The sequence below is a fragment of the Podarcis vaucheri genome (assembly GCF_965113315.1).
Source record: "Podarcis vaucheri genome assembly, chromosome: 10".
Taxonomy (NCBI): domain Eukaryota; kingdom Metazoa; phylum Chordata; class Lepidosauria; order Squamata; family Lacertidae; genus Podarcis; species Podarcis vaucheri.
The window spans coordinates 37,806,151-37,821,713 of record NC_138748.1 but is presented as its reverse complement, the minus strand read 5'-3'; the positions used below and the strand labels follow the sequence as shown (position 1 = coordinate 37,821,713).

The 15,563-nt window shown below is 41.2% G+C and overlaps 1 long non-coding RNA gene across 6 annotated transcripts in view; it reads right to left on the bottom strand.

Moving 5' to 3' along the window:
* Positions 1–15,563, bottom strand: part of LOC309542303 — a 220,030-nt gene that overhangs the window by 126,736 nt on the left and 77,731 nt on the right. For 5 of the 6 annotated variants that reach the window (XR_014224163.1, XR_014224164.1, XR_014224165.1 and 2 more), the window contains exons 3-4: positions 10,798–10,918; positions 3,674–3,760 (exon numbers count right to left, since the gene is read on the bottom strand). This is a non-coding gene — a long non-coding RNA (uncharacterized lncRNA). The remainder of the gene's footprint in view (positions 1–3,673; positions 3,761–10,797; positions 10,919–15,563) is intronic. The other variant, XR_014224166.1, reaches the window with a different exon arrangement.

Below are 15,563 nucleotides of genomic sequence, written 5' to 3'. Positions count from 1 at the left end.
TCAATAACCAGCATGTTAGTGCATGCCGATCAAAAGTCCCCACTTCACTCCACTATCACTTGTACTGTTACCATGGAGGAGGTACTAATGGTTTGTTCTTTCTCTCTCTAACACACACATACACAGAAACCAAAGTCTAGCAGAACTGATAGGGGAGATGGAAACTCCCCAGCTCGGTCAACTTCTTTGCTTGCAGGACAGAGTTGAACAATGATACCATGTTGTTTTAAACGGATTATTTTAGGCTTTATTGGTTGTCAGGGACGGGCAGGGCTCTGAAGAGCATGTGCAGGGCACCAGGGCAGTGACCCAGGAGAGGAGACCAGTGATTTAGGGGGGGGGTGACGCCACCCGCAAGGCAGGATCCAGGGAAGGAGGGAATATCAGGGCACCCCAAGGCAAAAGAAGGTGTGCAAGATATGGTGGCGGAAGAAGAAGGGACAGGTCAGATGAGGGACGATAGGTCAGTAGATTCCCGACCTTTCTCTGCCCACTGTCTTCTAGAGCCAGAAGGGGTAATAATCATTTCTGTGCAGGAGACATCTTAGGTTGCAGGCATGCAACCCAAAGGAGGGGATATAAGCCAGAGGAGGGGAGGGACCCCACTATTGCTGCAACTGCTCCATAGGGCCCAGACCCGTGGACAGGTGCCTAGAGGCTACAAGTGTGTAAGCATGTTTATCTGGAACAACATGAAAACTGCTGTGTTTCTTTTGCCAATAAGGAATTAACTATCAGACATGTCCCTTCCTTATCTGGGCGGGCCATGATAGTAGTCTATTTTGGCATGTAATTTCAACTGAAAAGCAGGTCATGCTATCTGAATAAAACAAATAATTAAGTAAACATCTGTGGTCCCAGATAGACTTCATGGTAACAGTTTTTTTAAAAATGTGATAGCTGTGTGAAGAGCTAACGTGAAGAGTTTCATATTTGGGATATGGTTTATCTCCTGCTCTCTCTGAAATTTGGAGTGGTTTGGCATAACAGAAAAGAATCAAACTGAGTATAGCTTATGTTTCATCAGATCTCCCACCCTTGTGAGATTACAGGACAAAACTTCACTAGAGGACCTAAACTTCACTAGAGTGGCGTAACCAATATGGCTTGCCTTTTAAAAAACCATTTGAACTGGAACTCTGTGATACTGGGACTGTATGACAGTATTTGGGGGAGAATGAAAAGGTGTGGAGATGGAGAGACAGCAGTTTGCAGACTTCTCTCACTGTCCATTTTTCACATCAGACTTAGCAACCCACTTCAGTCACAAGCCATTGACTCAAGTGCCCTGCGCTTGATTCACTTCCTGTTCCTCTATGTAAAATCAAGCCATCGCTCTATCCTACCCAGGAGATGTGCAGATTGTCCTTGCATTGGAAGGGCACATATTTCTTTAATGAGGGTGATGTGAATTTTCTTGTTTGGCAGATGAACAGGCACGAACCATCTGCTCTTCCTGTGCTCTCTATGCCATCATCACATACAAAATGGAAACCTGCTTGTCTTTGAAGGTGTGTTGATGCATAATGAAGCACATTTAATCTCTGACCAATACGCAGTAGAAATTTAAATGGCAATTTAAATTTAATTTTTTTATTAGTAATTATGCTTAAGGTTGTTGGGGTAGGCAGCTTTTTTCCTGTGTGATCATTTGAAGTGGCACAGCTGTGTTATATTTCTTATATGTCACATTGATATTGAAGTTTGCCTGCTTTCAGTGCAAGTCACATTGATACTGTAATGTTAGGTAATAAATAAATCAAATGCACAAACCACTCTACTGTAGATTGGCACAGGCAATTAATTTCATTGCAAACTATTATCTGAAAAATATGTATTTTCTGAATAGGATCTTGGAGTACATTCCCTAATATGGGATAACACAACATCTCCTTAAAAGGGCCCTTAATGCATTTTTAGCAAGTCACTTCATGACATTCTTTACAAAAAAATCCAAGAAGTACAAGATGAAAGAATGCTGGACGAATGAAGAAGGCAACGTGACCAGAATGTTGGGGAGGAAAGACTCCTCTAAGTCTCTGTGTTAGAAGTCTAAAGTGCACATGCAAACTCTGAAAAAGCAGGGCTCCTCTTGGAAATATGAGGAAAGTCTATGTCACAAGGCAATAAACTACAGTCCTGTTCCTTTTCTTGCCACACAAGCAATAGGCTGGATCCTAGGAAACATCCACAGTGATTACATAAATTAGAATAAACATCCTGGAGCTTTTTCTCCTTCTATTTCTTTTTCCTGTTGCTTCATTATCATGTCTGAAGCTTTATTTCACGAATGATTAACATTTTATTGTGATACACTTTTAAATACATCCATAATATGCATATGTCTGTCAGGTAGCATGTAAAGTAGTCCAGGAGATACGGATTAGGCCAGTTCCTCAAACAGCCTTATCATAAGGTATGTGTTAACATTTCTCTGGATCATGGTCGGCTTAGCTTCAGGCTCGTACTTGTACAACTAAAAATATGCCATCAGGGAAATCCATCTTCCATTGTAATACTTTTCTCAGTTTGAGCAGAAGAGGCAAACAGAATTCGGTGCACTCGACAAAATACTAATTCTTAGCCAAGTGTCAAGCAAAGGGTTACAAACTGGAAACCACTAGGTCCTAAACTGGGATCAACACCCATAAATCCATTGCTATAGCACACCCCTGCACAATCACTCATTTTCATGCTTCTCAGTTTTAGCTTACAATAATAACATACTGCTCACAACAACTGCAACATCTGATGCTGCCACCATGGTTGAATAGGAGGGGTTTAATTTTCTTGCAAGATCTTGGGGGCCCTGCATCTCACGCAGCCTAGCAATATCTCAGGAGAGAGTGCTAGCTTCCTTTAAAAGGATGGGCCACCATCTTGCCTGAATTCTTTCCTCCTTTCCTCAAGTAGAGTAAACTTTCCCAGCCCTCCTTCCCTTGGTTTAGAGGCTCTCATTGAGGCTTGCTGTGGTCACTGATTAACAGGGGCAGCATCGTTCTTGCTTTGGATTACTACATTTTGGTCACATGGTCAAGCCAAGCAAGGATCATGTTATGTACTGAGTTGAATAGGATCCAAAATGCAGCAGTCTGATTGGTCCTAGAACAATGCAGCAGTATGATTGGTCCACAGGAGCCACCCAATCTAGCTCCAGGTGGAAGTGAAACCACAACCTGATTGGCCTACAGGAGAATCCCGGAATTAGCCAATCACGTGCAGCCCATTGTGTAAATAATGTATATAAAGCAGATATTGTGGGGGAACTTCCATTCCTCCTCACCACTATGAGCTGAATAAAGAGCATGAAATCCACTCTCGACTCTGAGTATATTTCAGATCATGTAAGGGGAATTCAGATGTGCCTGGAAAATATATATGAGTGGTATTGTGGGGCTGCAAATATTAGCTTCATCTTCCTCTGCCCATGCACCTGGTGGTGATGTGCCCAGTCATCTGGGCATGGGGTATGTGATGAAGCTCTACACATGGACAGCTTGGACCAATGGGGTCCCTTGTATGGAGAAATTCCATGTGCTTACAACTGTATGCATGTAGAGTCCTTTCACGCACCATGTAAACACGCAGATGAAGGCATGGCCAAGACCAGAGTCAGTAGGAAACAGATATGAGGCAACCATATGATTCAGTACACATTTAAAGCTGAACTTACCTAGTCCACACTTTCCAGAATGATGTGCAAACAGGGCCATTCTTTGAAATTCACACTGCTCCAAATCTTGCAATGCGGTCCTCCAGCCTAGCAATGTGTACAAAAACATGTATGTATCAGTGTAAAGATCATGATTTCTCTTTCCACTTAGATTGAACTTATTTTCTTCTCCTCAGCCACCTTTCTTTTCTCTCACTTCACTTCCCAGTCTCTCCAGCAGAAAGTTGTTCTCTCTCCCCACCCCCAGCATTCCAAAGCTCTTAGCACTATGTCACTCCTTTGGTTCTTTCCTCAGGCTGTCTGACGCTGCCGAGCATTCACATTCACAAAAACAAAAAGTACTTTTGGCTGAGACCCCCAGTTTAGGCTGTTCCCTCTGTGTGGATAAAGCAGAAGGAAACGTTTTTCTTCCTCTCTTATAGTATCAGAATTCAAGGATATTCAATTAACCTGAATGTTGGAAGTTTCAGGAACAGACAAAAGAAATTATTTATTCACACAGTCCATAGTTATACTATGGGATTTGCTCCCACAAGAAGTAACAATAGCCACCATATTGGATGGCTTTACAAGATGATCAGACAGATTCATGGCTGACAAGGCTACCACTGGCTACTAACCACAGTGGCTATGTTCTGCCTCCACTGTTGGAGGCAGCATGCCTTTGCATGGCTGTTGCTGGGAGAGTGCTCTCAAGCTCAGGTCCAGCTTTCAGGCTTCCCATAGGCATTGGGTTGGCCACTGGGAGAACAGGATGTTAGACTAGATAGACCTATGGCTTGATTCAGCAGGCTCTGCTTACATTCTCCTATTATAGGAGTCCAATATCCTCTAATGGTATCATTTTAATAATATCATAGTGTCAAAAAAACCAAATGAATCACCTGAAAGCAGAATTTGATATTGAATATTAGCAATGAGTGAACTCGCCTCAGCTTGATTCAGTTAGTGTTCCTACCCCCCACCCAAGAAAACTACCCCTTCTTTCTCAGCTTTCTTAAACAGAAATAAGGAATGGAGAAATGTGCCCCTGGTTCACTGTCAATCCCCCACCCAGCAAAATATTTAATCTTGAGAAAGTGAAGAGCTGGTGGGGAGGGTTCACTGGAGACATAAGCTTCACTGTTGCTAATTGGAATGAAATTCCACTGCATGCTCACAAACATCACTTCCTGCCAGGACCATGGGTCTGATGGAGAATGCCTTCCCAAACAAATTCTGACTCACCTCTATGATACAATATATATTGAAACTCTTAAGGGTAAATAACAGCATCACACAATTAATGGCTCATGTCTTCTATAAATGCTGAGCCAAAATATTTTAGTTTCCTTATGTTTATGAAATTATGGACTCAACGCCATGGAAAAAGCAAGCAAGGTAATGAAAAACATGGCAATGTGGCAGATTTAGCTCAAATGGTCTACTAAAAAGAAAATTTTGAATTTAAACGCCACATATTTTACCTACTGTATTTCTTTTGTATAGCATCCGATGGTAAGGGGGGGGGTTGTGTGTCTTATAGTCCATGAATGGAACTATGAGGAAGGAGAATGTGCCTACTTCCTTTGGAAATCGCTCATAGGAAGCCCAAATGTATCAGAAACAGATTGTGAAGAAACGTGTGGTCCCAGGACAAATGTTACAGATATATTCGTTTTCTGGGAAGTGTATTAAAACTAAGTTAATCACTTCTCTTTTCCTTTAATGGGAAACAGCCATCTCCACCAGTCCAAATGATGAGGATATGCTAACAGACCAGCGATGAACATCAATAACAGACTTTCTGGATGTTGTCTGGAGAATTAGCTGTCCTGAGCAGCAGCTGGCAAGTGTTGCACTGAAAGGTTAAGAAACAGCAATAACCTGCTGCTGCTGAGGGCAACCAAAAGAGGGAAAGGAACCTATTACCTAGCAGGAGATGCAAGATAAAAGTAGAAGCAGAAGGAAGCTGGAAAAAGTAAGCACCATGCTGATGTGCAGCTGGTAGAGGTGCTCAGTGCAATGTTGACAGCAACAGCCCTTACTCAAATTTCCTACTTCTCAGCAGTTATGTGTTTCCATCACTTTATACAACCTCTGCTTCCCTTGGTATCTTGCTTCTCCTTCCAGTATGGGCACCAGAGCTGTCACCCATTTGGTCATCACTCATGACTTAGCAGTGGCCATTTATTCCTGCTGCTTACATGTGTCTGCACAACCTCATTGGCTGTTCCTGGAAACTAGCAGAAATCATGGTCACAAAAATTCTTACTTTTCTGTGTACCATGCATGTTGACTCTAAATTCTAATGAAACTGACATTTTTATGAGCTTGTATTTGGTTGAAATGCTCTACTTGCATTTGGAATATTAAAACAGCAAAGCTTTGCAGTTCAAATATTTACATTACTGGAATAAATGTTAAACATTGGCATCAATTGGGATAAGCAGAATACTCTGAGAGGCTACAATGCAGTGGTAGAGCACCCTTTTTGTATGAAGAAAGCTCCAGTGTTTCCAGATTAAAGGACCCCAGGGAACAGGGCTGAGAAAGTTCTGTATATGACAACTTGTAGAGCTGCTGCCAGTCAGGGAAGACAATTGTTTCAAACAGAAAGTAAAACACTGCCAATAGTCAGTGCCATTTTTCTGGAAAAAGAGGTGCTGAAACTCACCATGAACAAATCCCTCATTCTCTTAGAATAGCAATTGTGCCCACCTGAGAGGTGCTGGAACTGAGTTCCTGTGAGTTCCCTATAAAAACAAGCCCTGCCAGCAGTAATGTTCCATCAGCTGTGTTTTCAACTGCAGTAATGGGGACTTCTCTGATGCAAAGTCCCCCTACCAGAGGAAGTTGGTTCATGGACATGTCCACTATATTCTAACCCCACCCAGCTGCAAAGATGAGGGGGTCATAATTGTATACACAGAGCAGAGCTAAAGTCTACCCTTTTCTATCCCATTCATAGGCAACAAATGGTGGGTGTGGGGTTTTTTTTTGGGGGGGGGTTCTTTCATAAGCTCATGAGGCTACAATTGGTAACAGCTGCAGATGTTTTAGCACAGCTTAATAGATATGCCTTCTCACCAAAAAAATACACAATGTAAATTGTTCCATGGCATTTGAGAGAGGGAGGGGGGATGGCAGCCATTACTGATTGCCACCTCTTTGAAGAAGAGCTCTGCCTCTATTGCCTGTGGTGGCGGAAGGAAGGAAGGAAGGAGATGACAGATAGATAGATAGATAGATAGATAGATAGATAGATAGATGATAGATGATGATAGATAGATAGATAGATAGATAGATAGATAGATAGATAGATAGATAGATAGATAGATAGATAGATGATAGATAGATATAGACTGCCATCACCACTAAACCTTTCAAATAATTTTGCTCAACCTACAAATCGCCCACCTCCCTTCAAAATTAGGGATCCTCTAAAATTCACTCCCCATTGCAACTTGAAAGCTTTCAAGCAAGACATTTCAGGTTTCTCCTAATCAGACTCTGTGAACACATCCAACATTATCATTTAAAGCAAATCAAACACACGGGGCCGCTAGGGGGCGCATTGGAAGATGGCCGACAATACCATCTCTCTGGCTCACACGAGGTAATTAAGAGGCTGATATGGGAGTATGCAGCCTCCCTTTGTTACCCCAAGAGAATGGGGAACACTGCCTTGCCTGCTGTTGCCATATATCACCCCCGGATTCGAAAGAAGGGGGTGAGGGCACTAGGCACAAAACCCTTGTGTGGGTCCGGCTCTCCCGGACGCTGTCTCTGATTGCGCAGATAGTTGTAGAGCTCAAAATAAACAATTAGAAAAAGAAGCAAATGCACATACTTCAAGTGAAGATTGGGAGTAAAGACTGCTAATTAATGGGATCTCTGTGAAGCGGAGCGACGGGCTGGACAATAAATCAAGAGAAGACTCATCATTAAAAGATTGGTATGTTGGAGCGAAACTGAAAGGGGTGGAGGAAAAAACTTTTCTTTTTTTGTCTTATGTGAGTACCCAATAACCCCCCCCCCCCAGGAGAAAGAATCGTTGCAATTACTGATCACATGCAGGAGATTAAGAACTGTGTGGAAATAAATTACTTATCAAAGAGAGGACTTGTGGGAACATCGGGAAAGGAAGGAAAGCTTTGTGACGCAGTTACAAATAGAGATGCGTTACAGCAGGCCTGCCCACAGGAGGACGAGGGGGAGGAGGACCATGGTTATCGGAATGTGAATTTGACCTGGCAGGGCCCCCTGAGAAAATTGATGATGGACTGGCAGGCCTGTGGAAATCAACGGACAGACTGCGGGAATGTTTTGTACGGGGGTGTGGAAATGGTGTCTGTTCTTTATGTGATATGGCTTTTGGGGAAGCGTAAAATCCACACAGGATATGTTTGTTTTTAACCCGCTTGTGAAGACTATCAGAGATCACAAAGAAAGGAATATATGATAACAACAACAAGATGAGGAAAATAACAAAGAGACTATCTGGACAGAACTGTGTAATTAAAGCAGCAGTAAGAGTGATGTTTGGATCCCTTTCGGAGCTTGAAGTATGGGTACCCCCAACAAAATTTTAAAAATTTGGCTGTGTAATTTGGAACTAATGTGATTTGGAATGAATGTGATCTGATTGGCCTGTTAATAAAAATTATTTTTTTTAAAAAAATAAAGCAAATCAAACACACATTTAAATCACATGACTTCCGCCAAACAGTTATGAGAACTGAAGACCGCCCCCCCTCATACAGACCTAACATTTACAGTACCTTTAACAAACAACAGTTCTCAGGTTTCTTTGGGGGAAAGTTGCAGGTTTTAAATGTGTGTTGAATATGCTTTAAATGTATGGTATGGCTCTGCCCTCAGTGTGTACAAGACAAATTTATTGCCCTTTATATTCTACTGATTTAAATGAGCTAGGCTCAGTGGTGGGTGGGGTGGGCACAAACCCATGGTACCTTTATTGTACAGTTTGCCCAATTTGTGAACAGGGCTACAATCCTACTCAGAATGAAAGAAGCAGCACATAACTGTGAGAAATGTGATCTTTCCAAGTTCCTGGAGAACATTCATTCCCATGTAAAGTGGCAGGACAGTTTTACAAATGAGTTGCTGCACACCTTTCCACTTGATATGAATTACTGTAGAAATGCAAACAAGAGGATCAACATTAGACCCCCAGCTGACCTGCTCTTAACATTTCTGTGGAAGTCTATATATGGATCCTTCCCACTGGAAGCTACTGCATGTCTGCATGTGCATTTTGTACTGTACTTTACAAAATACTGTATTTCACAAAATAATGGTTTCTAATAATACTCAAGACAGTAGCTGAATTGCAAAAAGTACTAGCCAATGATGCCAAGGGTTTAACCAACACTGCAATTGTCAGCAAAATGGATAGCTACTTTGGTAACCATCAATCATTCTGGCCGCCAAGAGATCAGAATAAATACAGCAAAAACGTTATCTAATAGCTTTCATGTACTGTACACAGGAAAACTTGAAATAATTTGGTCCTTCTGAACACATTTTTGTTGTTGTTTACCAATCAGCTAAGCCAGGAGTTGTGTTTCATCTAACATTTTTGTGTAACAGCCTCAAAGAACCGATCAATAATAGAAAGATTTCCCTAGCATTCAAGTAGTAAAGGTAAAAGCATTCAAGTATGCATTTATTTTACCTCTGTAGGCTACCTACAATGCATTTCCCTCATGGAATTATTGCTTTCGGGTGGTGAATTTCACACACGTTCTCATGGCGGGTTTGACATATCACAGTTTCCTGATGAGATGGTCAAGGAACCTTTCACTTACATTTTTTTTAAAGCCAGGGTGAAACCATCCTTTTCCCCCAGGGAAAAACAGTTTAATCACAACAAACCAATGCTTTAATGGGCATTCTGGCCCAGGAAACACAACTCAAGAGGCTTTAGCGAGTTTTACTGCCACTAACAGTTTTTGGGATTTTTTAAAAGCTCTATAAGAAGTGTAAAAAGGGATGGGGGGCCCTCTGTTGACTACTTTGTCAAAATTAAGGTAAGCCACCCCATCCACACCTAAGTCTCCTACTCCTAAACTCTGAGGGCATTTTCTTTTTGCCTCATGGCCCACACATTGCCAAAAAAGAAAAGGAAAGTTGGGATGGTTCAGCCAACTTTTAGATACAGCAAACCAGGGGTAGGCAACCTAAGGTCCGGGGGCCGGATGCGACCAATTGACCTTCTCAATCCAGCCCGCGGAGGGTCCAGGAATCAGCATGTTTTTACATGAGTAGAATGTGTCCTTTTATTTAAAATGCATCTCTGGGTTATTTGTGGGGCCTGCCTGGTATTTTTACACGAGTAGAATGTGTGCTTTTATTTAAAATGCATATCTGGGTTATTTGCAGGGCATAGGAATTCGTTCATTTCCCTCCCCCCAAAAATATAGTCTGCCCCCCCCCAGGTCTGAGGGACGGTGGACGGCTGAAAAAGGTTGCTGACCCCTGCAGCAAGCAATATAACCCCACTCTGAAAGGGCACAAGACTTGGCTCTCAGTATTTATCCAAGGCCTGGCCTCAAGAGACCCCATAGCACCTGCCAACTGAAGGAGCCAATGCTGCCCATGCACTTGAGGGGGGCTCTGAGGCCTGAGAACCTATACACCCCAGTATACCTCTCATGTGATGCCCAGCTTCAGAAATTTTGAGGTTCCCAGTTCATTCCCCAGTGACCCTAACACAGTTGTACAAGAACAGGCAACTTGTAGGACTTAGGACCTTTTCACACTTACCATTTATAAAGGTATGGTTGCTGTTTGATCTGACATTTTTAAGAGTAAATTTTCAGCAGACCATCTGTTCCTTTGGCTACATATTCCTATTACTGGAGAGCTAGTGCATTTTTTGCCTTCCATTTATGGCAGGTTGAGCCCAAATTGAGAAAAGTTCTATGACTAGAGTCTCATCCATTACAAAAACACAAATATACTAATTATGGGCAGTGTCTGGCACTCCCCACTAATGCCACTATAAAAGGTAAGTGTGGAAAGGCCTTTAACCTGCTGTTCTAGTGCAAAATCTTAGATATCTGTATACCAGATTGAAATTTGTAGTTTTATCCAATGATGCTTTATCAATGCCATACCTTGTGAAACTGCTCTAGGATGCTGATCTATTGTTCACTGAATTAAATTAGGCAGATGGGGGTGGGGTAAATCCTGCTGACTTCTGTATACTTTGGATTAATGAGCTGTTTGGGCAGGTGCCTGAAATAGAAGAAAAACAGCTGTTATAACCTTATTTTAAAGATACACAATTACTTGGTCGTCAAAAACTTTAAATGAATTAAAGCTATGAACTTTCATACAGCATATTTGAGAAAGGCATTCTTAGGCATTCAGTCTTCATGTCTGGAATTCCTTTCTCAGCAAAAAATGAGTAGAGCTTTCAGTATAAGTTATATCATTTTGCCATGAAAGTGCCTTTAAAGAGTTTCATGTGTGCTTCATCTGTTATACCTAACAATGAAATAATAATAAAAATTGCAAGGTAACTAAAGTGACTTCAGTTTCAGTAGGACGAACGTTATGGTCCTATATACCAGGGGGTAATTCCCATTGAATTCAATGTATCTTACTTTTGGGTAGAGCTGTATAGGACTGTACATAGGATAGCAAAACCCCAAGATCACAAAAGAGCTAAAACTAACCACAACTATAGGCCCCTTCATGTATTATATGTGTGGGCATTCCATGAGATTAAGGAGGTGGGGACACCACCCCCAATGTGATGCATCTCCCTGACTCCAACTCTATGTATTGAGCGTGGACATCTGAGGAGGGCACATGTGCATATGTAGAGGCCATGTACATATGTTTCCACATGATGTGGAACCCTGGTTGTGGCAGGGATCCAGACCATGTGGAAACCAATGTGTGTAGAACTCTATGTAAGCATGCTTCCCTCTTTAGATATCCATGCTCAATGTGTCAGAAGTGGGGCTGATGTCATGCGTGATTCCAGGAGTGGAGCTTGAGAGATGCACATTGTCAGGAGAACAGGATAAGTGAAAACCCCTTCAGGTGTATAACATCACTTCACTTTCCATGCTCAACGAGGGCCTACACTCCCTCCATTAGTGCATTCCTTGGCTACCTACATTGGAATGAAAGTGCTACTTATGGTAATTTTTTAACACAAATGGAGATAAGGTTGGCAGGTCATCTGTTATCCTGTGCCAAATTATCAATTCATTTGTGCATCTATAGCAAGGACCTTTTCAAGGCCAAAAGTGCTGTATACGTCTGTGCACACCTCTGCAGCTAAATCTGGCCGATAGCATTAGGCTTCTAATTTAAGACAGCTGTCTTCCACTATAGTCTTCAAGAGCATTAAAGCCAGCTTCAGTACAAGAATGTCAGCTTAAGTGGTTAGTGAATTACAGGCTTTTTCTACCCTTTTATCAATCATCCTCTCCATTTGTCTTCCCAAAACAGCTTCTTCTACTTTTTGGATGCTAAACTTGCTCTTGTTTGTTAGAATGGAAAAAACATAGTTTGCTTGAACTTTTAAAGTAGTTACCCAAATAGTCATCGTTAATATGTCATTTTCTAATATTTTATAACAGTTTTTATTTTTACTTTTCAAAGCATTGCCTTTTGGCTCCCAGCTTCCATCAGTCCATTCCAGGTAAAAACACACAATACTTGCTCCTCTGTTCTTTGCTCTTTTCTTGGAACCATATGCAATTTCAATCAGAAACAACAAAGAACATTTCTGGAATTAAACTTGGACATATAGAACTTAAGATGATGCATGCAGATGCTATTGCCTTAACCCTGACCCACCCGATTAACTCTTTCAAACAACCAATGGACACTATTTTTATTCAGCAAAGCATCTGGTTACAAAATAAACTTAGATAAGTAAGAATGATTAGCAGTAACTTCAATTTGAAACAGAATGCAATTTACAATGGAAAGACAAGCCAGCTGGATACTTATCCTGACCTCAAATCAGTCACAGAGTATAATCTTAATATATTAATAACCATAATTGAAAAAGATTATAAACAAAAGATTAATAATCTACCATGGCTCAGGAGAACAGCCAGAGTTAAAATTAACATTCTATCACAAATAATATTTTTTTTATTAACATCTCATTGAGACTGAATTACACAACATTATACAATTGGGAAGCGACCATAACAAAATTTATATTACTGAATAATGGTTCTGTGCAGAATGATCCCCCCCCTTTACCTTCTTGATGTTAATAAAGGATGGATAAATGTACAAAATACTAAACACTATTATAATGATGTAACAAGACTAATTTCTATTAAAAACTGGTACCAACCAGGCAAAGTATTTATAGCAGAACAGGAACATGCTAAGGGAAATTTCAAAGATGTGCAATGGTTTAAACCATGGAGTTTACTGCATGATCCCACTAACTTGTAATCTACAAAATCTATTACAGGCCTCCCCCGTTTTACGTGGGGTTTACGTTCCGAGGCACTCCTCACGCTGATGAAATCACATATAATTGAAACCCATTGAAAAAGCCTGAAAACACTCCATTCATCTCCTGCTCTGCCCCACTCTGCCCCACTTTATGTGCCACAACTGTCCAGAAACCTGTGAGAAATGCTCATTGACTTTGTTTACTGATTGTGCTCCCTTTATAGCAGATCACCTGAATACTACAAAAAAAGTTCCAACTTCCATAATGATTCTGTAACCCTACCCTTTGCATATCATTCACATGCTGATCCTAATTACTTCTATCAGTAAGGAGCAGAGGGGCACCTTGAGAAAGGAGGTTGCTGCCACTTGGAGAGCCTGCGTAAGCTGCACATCCACACAAAACATATCAAACCTGCACCACTGTTACCCAACTAGCAAAGCACAGATGATCAGCCATATCATTTGCCATGTTTTGCAGTATTGGAAGGCCTTGGTGGGTTGCTTTACGTGGCTGGTTGGTTGCATGTTTGCATGTGGTTTGGTAGGCTACGGATTGTGTGGATCTTCAGCACAAATTAAAATTAAAAATATATGGACAAAGGATAATCACATGACTGATTCAGACACACACAAAAATTGTAGCCCTAAAATAAATTTGTGTCTACTCTTTTGTGGTTGGGTTCAACAAGTCTATACATTTGGTAATTTCTGTGGCTTTGTGGTTTGAAAGGTACATACTTGTGGATGTAGGTATGGCAGACATGAAAGTAATGTGGTGCAAAACAGACAACAGCCCTGTTCAAACACTGAAAATAATGTGTGTAAGAATTGAAAAATAATTTGCTTAACAGACATCGTTGCTATGAAGGTCTTTGCTAGAACTGTGTTGCAGGATTACATCAACTGTAATGTTGTTTTTATTTACAGGAAGACAGTACTAGGAAATCTTGCAAAACTCAAGTCTGGATTTTTATTTATATTTATTCCATCCTTGTGGATTTCAAAAAGCCCTTCAGTAGAATCAGCTGGAAGGGTTTCTGGAAATGACTGATCATAGCTGGGTCTATCCCAATACTTTTCTTACTTTGATGGTCAAGCTCAAGGCAGATGGTGAAATGTCCAGCTCTCTGCTGTCAATAACATCTACATGCCATCTCCCCCACCCACCCCCAATGCTATTCAGGATCTTGCTTCTCTGTTTGTTTACGCCTCCAGAGATTTTGATCAAGACATTTATGTTTACCTCAAAACAGATAGCAAATTGTTCAGTCTTCATTATCAACAGTCCGTAGAAAGAGCTTTGAAGAAATGTTTGTTTGCCAATCATTTCACTCTTGATGTCTGTACAGAAAATTGCTTCCAGATCATTTATTTTCAGATGCTTGTAAGACAGCTGACCTTATTGCAAATCTGAAGTAGGTAGATATGAGAGGCAAAGTTTCCATTGAAACCGGGATGGGGAACTTGTGGCCCTCCAGGCATCACTGGACTACAATCGCCACTACCCCTGACTATTAACCATGCTGGCTAGGGTTGGTGAGGGTTGCTGTACAACAATGTCTGGAGGGTCACATATTCCCCACCATCTTGCCTTAAAATATCATGCTCCACAGATGGAACCTGTGGAACCAGTTCACATAATGTACTCCTAGACAGTGATGAGCAAAGCTCACTAGAAACAAAGATTCCTATTGCAAGCCTCAGGATTAACACATTGCAGAACGAGACGAAATTGTCAGGTTCAGTAAGTCATATATACATCTGCCAAACCCAGGAGCTCCTGAATCAAATCTGGAGGCTAAAAGACCACCTTATGTTAAAACAAAAAGTTAAGGAAATTTTTGTGATGGATATACCTAGCTGACAGACAAGGAACGAAAGAAGTTCAGATCATCTACTCATAGGCCATTGTAGCTCACGTGAGAGTCCCAAACTACCAATGGATTCATTTGGAAATTAGATAATGGTGAGCAGTAACAAGAAGCATTCCAATTGTTAAAGAGTGTAGGATAAAGGAGGGATGGAGAATCTCTGTTGTTGGACTACAACAACAACTATAATTCCTGGCCATTGATCTTGCTGCCTGGGGCTCATGGGATTTGGAGTCCAAAACAACCAGAGGACGATGTGTACCCCATCCCTGGGATGTTTCTGTAGCCACCTATCTTGTGCTTTTAAAAGGCTTTTGTATAGGAAAGTAGCCACCACGAGGAGAATGTTTTAAATTGCTCCCTGTTGCATCACCTTCCACATGACAGAACATTTGCTTGCAGTCACTTACATGAAAGATGGAGGGATCTTCTACTACAAAGCTCCCATTCTACCCAAAAAGATTTATACAGTGTGGATAATATAACTTAATCTGCACGAGAAGCTGATGCTTGGAACATTTTGAAGGATTTCATACCAATTTCCCCCTTAGAGCCTTGTCTCATATTCT